Source organism: Triticum dicoccoides, chromosome 4B (genome assembly GCF_002162155.2).
Source record: "Triticum dicoccoides isolate Atlit2015 ecotype Zavitan chromosome 4B, WEW_v2.0, whole genome shotgun sequence".
Taxonomy (NCBI): domain Eukaryota; kingdom Viridiplantae; phylum Streptophyta; class Magnoliopsida; order Poales; family Poaceae; genus Triticum; species Triticum dicoccoides.
Window position 1 is genome coordinate 380,582,191 of NC_041387.1, and position 5,900 is coordinate 380,588,090.

Consider the following 5,900-nt stretch of genomic DNA (forward strand, 5'->3'; position numbering starts at 1 on the left):
GGAGGTGGCTGATGGGCTCAGCGACAATTCATCGAGAATTCCAAACGGATGGATTTCCACAATAATGGGAACAAGAAGATGACATATGTCAGATCAAATGATATAATGATGTATGCTCGAGGAAAAACATCCACAATTAAACATTGATCGAAAGTGCACCTAGAAGTATGGACTAAGTAGCACGATCAATGTTAGAATGGTGATTTGATAACCAAAAGACTTAGAATGACACTATCGTTCATTCACTTCAAAGCAATAGGGTTGCTAGAAGTTTTGAATTCGCACATCATAGTTCGATTGTCGGTTTTCCGTTAGAATAACACGGGGACCAAGGAATGAACGAATATGGCAAAAGGTATCACCTGCATCAAGAATTCTTAAGAGGTGGTGAAATTCTCACGACATTCTTGACATAAAAGATGGTAATACTCCAAGGTAAAGAAGAACAAATGTTGGATAGCAAGGATCTCAAGGTATAACACAAAACATGAACAAGTTGTGTTGAACGGAAGGCAATCGAGTGGTCGATGATAACACAAATCATCGAGGGCAAGGATGGTATTTCTCATCATGAATTCATTTAATATCCTTGGGGAGCTCGGAATGTTGATAATGATCATGACACATTTGTTGAGAGGTTTCATGAAGATATAATCGCTCATCGACGACATCAAGCAAAAGGAAGGATGGAGCCAAAAGTTATTGAAACCACGGATACGACACAAACTCAAAATCAAGCTTGTTGTTCAAGGCGAAATGATATGACGAGGAAAGTCGACGTAAGCTTAGCTCATCATCGAAAGTTGTGCTTCGGAAAGAAGGACCAGATAGCACAGTTAAAAATTTAAACGATAATGATATAGCCGATCAGGCTAGGAATGACTTGAAGGGTTATTAACATAAGCAACGAAAATTACTTAGAGTTATTGAATCGGAGTGCGGAATCGATTCACTTAACGGTGTTCTTGAGTGACTAATAACTCAGAACACGAGGGAAATTGGAATTGGCGAGAATAATAGTTGATGAAGAACTCATAAGAAGTTTTGTAGTTCTGTGGTATTCTTGAGATACCAAAGTGTAATGCTCGATGGTAGATCAAAGTAAGGGTTGGACAGGTGCAATGATCTGCAGAAGACAAGTACTTCAGCTTGTTCGAGAAATGGTATTTAAAAGAAAAACATGGCCGAAACAACGATTGCAAAATGCCAGATCCCAGATATAAGATAATCTTATACCAAGGAAATATTTATTTGAAGAGAAGCTTTAATGATATGATCTACGTCGTTTCCATGGGCATGAACACAAAGTTCAAGGTCGACTGCCACTTCTCCAATGCGAGACCATTCATTCACTGCTCTAGTAAAAATGATTTCAGTGTGAAAACCTACCGGGTGAATTACTAGAGGAGTATGACCCGTGAGAAGTTTTCAGGTCACACAGATTAACGAAGGCATAAGGTTCAACCCATCGAGATATCTTAGAAACATATACCACAAGTTCCAAGAGTAAATATCACCAGTTCGAAAGCTGAGCATGGTTGGCCAAATCAGAGAATAGGATTTACTAATGGCATTATGTATCAGGGAAGAATTCACAAGGTGATTGAATATGAAGGACATTACCGAATAATAATCCAACAAAGGATTTGACGGTCGATAGCGGAGATGATGTGAGCATCGGCACACAACCAGTTGAAGAAAGAATGCAAGGGCATCATATTATAGAACATCTGAATGATTCGATGCTTAGATATCAAAGGAATTATGATTTCCAAATCGAAGGATCAGAAGAGGACGCTCTGATCAAGGGTGGATAAGTTCAATAGACCTAAGGGTACAATTGACGGCAAATAGATTGGTCGAGAACAAGCTCATGTTTAAAATGACGTCTGAGCCAAAAAGATAATTTGAAAGGATCAACTGATGATTGCGTGCATTCGTACTCAGGTTGAATTAATAGGATCAAAATGATGGTGCCTAAGGATACTAACGAACATTACCAGACATATGGAAAGCATCCATAATGCAAGCAGACAAGTATTGCAAAGCAATAAGCTACTAAGGATTTTTGGAGGATTGAATAGTATTTTGAAGACCAATGTGAAACACATGAACAACTGGGGATGAACGGATACTCGATAAGGGCGAGAAATTATCCGTAGGGTTATTCAGGTGGCAAGGAATTGCAAGGAAGTAGGCACAAAATATTCTCGGAACAATAGAAAGTATTTCAAGGTATCTTGTAATAACAAGATCAACTGGGAATAAAAGTAAGAACGGTAAGTGTATGTATTTATCCATAGGGATATTTCGGTAGGGAATTGCAAAAGCAACGGGCACAAAGTCTCAAAAGAGTATCGGAGAGTAACTTCAAAATCTTCTGGTGCAGCCAACGATCATTTGGACTGAAGGGGCTCTCTGGGAGAAAGTGTTTTCCAGAACCTAAAGTTAGATTTTAGAAAAATCATTTAACCCGAATAGAAGAGAGATTAGAATCCCTAAGTATATACGAGGAATAAAAGATCCTAATACCACCCAATGGCGACGTGGGCCCATGGGCCGCACAACCATGTTAGTAAAAGTTTTGTAAAGTCTAGACTCGACTTCGGCCAAGGAGTGTGGAAGGGGGATTCCTATAGGCAGTCGGCTCTGATACCAACTTGTGACACCCCCGATTCAATCGTACACTAATCATACACACAAATGTGTACGATCAAGATCAGGGACTCACGGAAGATATCACAACACAACTCTAAAAATAAAATAAGTCATACAAGCATCATGATACAAGCCACGGGCCTCGAGGGCTCGAATACAAGTGCTCGATCATAGACGAGTCAGCAAAAGCAACAATATCTAAGTACAGACATAAGTTAAACAAGTTTGCCTTAAGAAGGCTAGCATAAACTGGGATACAGATCGAAAGAGGCGCAGGCCTCCTGCCTGGGATCCTCCTAAACTACTCCTGGTCGTCGTCAGCGGCCTGCACGTAGTAGTAGGCACCTCGGGTGTAGTAGGAGTCATCGCTGACGGTGACGTCTGGTTCCTGGGCTCCAGCATCTGGTTGCGACAACCAGGTAGAACAGAAAGGGGGAAAAGAGGGAGAAAAGCAACTGTGAGTACTCATCCAAAGTACTCACAAGCAAGGATCTACACTACCTATGCATGGGTATATGTGTAAAGAGGCAATATCGGTGGACTGAACTGCAGAATGCCAGAATAAGAGGGGGATAGCTAGTCCTATCAAAGACTATGCTTCTGGCAGCCTCCGTCTTGCAGCATATAGAAGAGAGTAGTCTGAAGTCCTCCAAGTAGCATCGCATAGCATAATCCTACCTGACGATCCTCCCCTCGTCGCCTTGTGGGAAAGCGATCACCGGGTTGTCTCTGGAACTTGTCTGGGTGTGTTTTATTAAGTATCCAGTTCAAGTTGTCATAAGGTCAAGGTACAACTCCGGGTCGTCCTTCTACCGAGGGACACGGCTATTCGAATAGATAAACTTCCCTGCAGGGGTGCACCACATAACCCAACACGCTCGATCCCATTTTGTCGGACACACTTTCCTGGGTCATGCCCGGCCTCGGAAGATCAACACGTCACAGCCCCACCTAGGCACAAAAGAGAGGTCAGCACCCCGGTCTAAATCCTATGCACGCAGGGGACTGGGCCCATCGCCAATTGCACAGTTGCACGTTGCGTGGGCGGCCGGAAGCAGACCTAGCCTCCCTAATACAAGATCAGGTGTTCCAGTCCAATCAGGCATGCGTCGCTCAGTCGCTGACGTCAAGAAGGCTTCGGCTGATACCACGACGTCGAGTGCCCATAACTATTCCCGCGTAGTTGGTTAGTGCGTATAGGCTAGTGTCCAGACTCAGATCAAATACCAAGATCTCGTTAAGCCTGTTATTATGAAGTAACCGCGAACGCCGACCAGGGCCAGGCCCACCTCTCGCTTATGTGTTCTCAACCTGCCCTGTCGCTCCGCCACAAAGTAATAGTCGGGGGCCGTCGGGAACCCAGGCCCACCTCTACCGGGATGGAGCCACCTGTCCTTCCAGCCCCCACATCGGAATCACTTGCGGGTACTCAACGAGCCAACCCGACTTTAGTCACCATCTGTATAGTATGCATATATGTATAGTATATACCCGTGATCACCTCCCGAGTGATCATGGCCCGATAGTATAGCAAGGCAGACTGACAAGAATGTAGGGCCACTGATGATAAACTAGCATCCTATACTAAGCATTTAGGATTGCGGGTAAGGTATCAACAACTATAGCAACAATGACAGGCTATGCAACAGAATAGGATTAACCGAAACAGTAACATGCTACACTACTCTAATGCAAGAAGTAGAGTGAAGGAATAGGCGATATCTGGTGATCAAGGGGGGGGGGCTTGCCTGGTTGCTCTGGCAAGGAGGGGTTCGTCAACTCCGTAGTCGAACTGGACAACAGCAGCGTCGGTCTCGTAGTCTACCGGAGAGAAGAGGGGGAAGAAACAATAAATACAATGCAAACATAAGCATGACGATGTAGGACATGACAATGAGCGATGCTAGGTGTGCCCTAACGCGGTAGTAAGTAGTACTGGCGAAAGGGGGAAACATCCGGGAAAGTATCAACGGTGTTTCGCGTTTTCGGACAGATGAACCAAAGGGGGAAAGTTGCGGGTTCAGTATGCTAGGGACACGTGGCGGACGAACGGGCTGCGTATTTGGATTCGTCTCGTCGTTCCGAACAACTTTCATGTATAAAACATTTTCATCCGAGTTACGGATCATTTTATAGGATTTTCTAAAGTTTTAAATCATTTTCTAAATTATTTTTATTTCGAAAATTAAATGTTAAATTGCTATGGGTACATAGAAGTGTACCCACAGACGGGCTTGAGTGGCTGACCAGTAGGCCCAGTTGACTTGGTCAACTGCCCAGACAGCAGAGGCTGACTGATGGGGCCGGTCAAAGCTAACAGCCCAGTCAGCACTAACTGTTGACTTGTCAAACTAACTAGTGGGTCCCGCTTGTCATAGTCTCATAGTAATTAAACAGGGTTAATTAGCTTTAACTAGACGATTAGGTTAATCTAATCCGAATTAATTAAATTAATTAATTCTTTAATTAATTAAAATTTTAATTATTATATTTTTAATTCCTTTTCTTTCTTTCTTTTTTTAACGTTCTGGGGGCTGGGCCCCACGTGTCATTCGACCGGGGGGCCGATGCGGGTTACGGGTGCTGGGCACCGTGGGGCGGCTAGTGGGTGCGGGCGCCAGCGCACCGGCGTGGAGCTCCGGCGGCTGCGACCGGGAGGAGCATGGGGAGGGCCGCGACTGCCGACACGCAGCAGGGTGGCCGTAGACGGACGATGGGCGCGCGATGCCGCGACGAGTGGGGCAGAGGCTCCTCAGCGCGAGACAGGGGGGTGCTCGCAGGTGGGCGGCGATGAGGTGCAGGCCGGCGCGGCGGAGGCCCGCGGGGCTAGAAGCGGAGGAGGGGCACGGGGCGACGGCGTTCGGCCGGCCGGCCGCGGTAGGCGGAGGCGGGCACCGGAGTTGGGAAGGCCGGCACGTGCAGTGATGGGCACGACTTTGGGCAAGGCGAACGCGAGCTCAGTCGCGGGGGTTCGGCGGAGCGCTGAGCGCGTGCGTTCGGTGATGGGGGAAAGAGAAGAGGCCGGGGGCCTCACCGAGCAGCGTAGGGCACGGGGTAGTGGCGGGTCAAGGAGGAGGACGGGGACGGCGTTCCGGCGACGACAGAGGAGCTCCGGTGAATGGCGCTCTGCGGCAGTGGTTTGTGGCAGTGTCGAGGTCGGTGGACCGCGTCGGGGAGGACGACGACGAAGACGGTGGTGGTGGAGACGACGATGTCCGCGGCGAGCGCGGTGACGGCGGTCC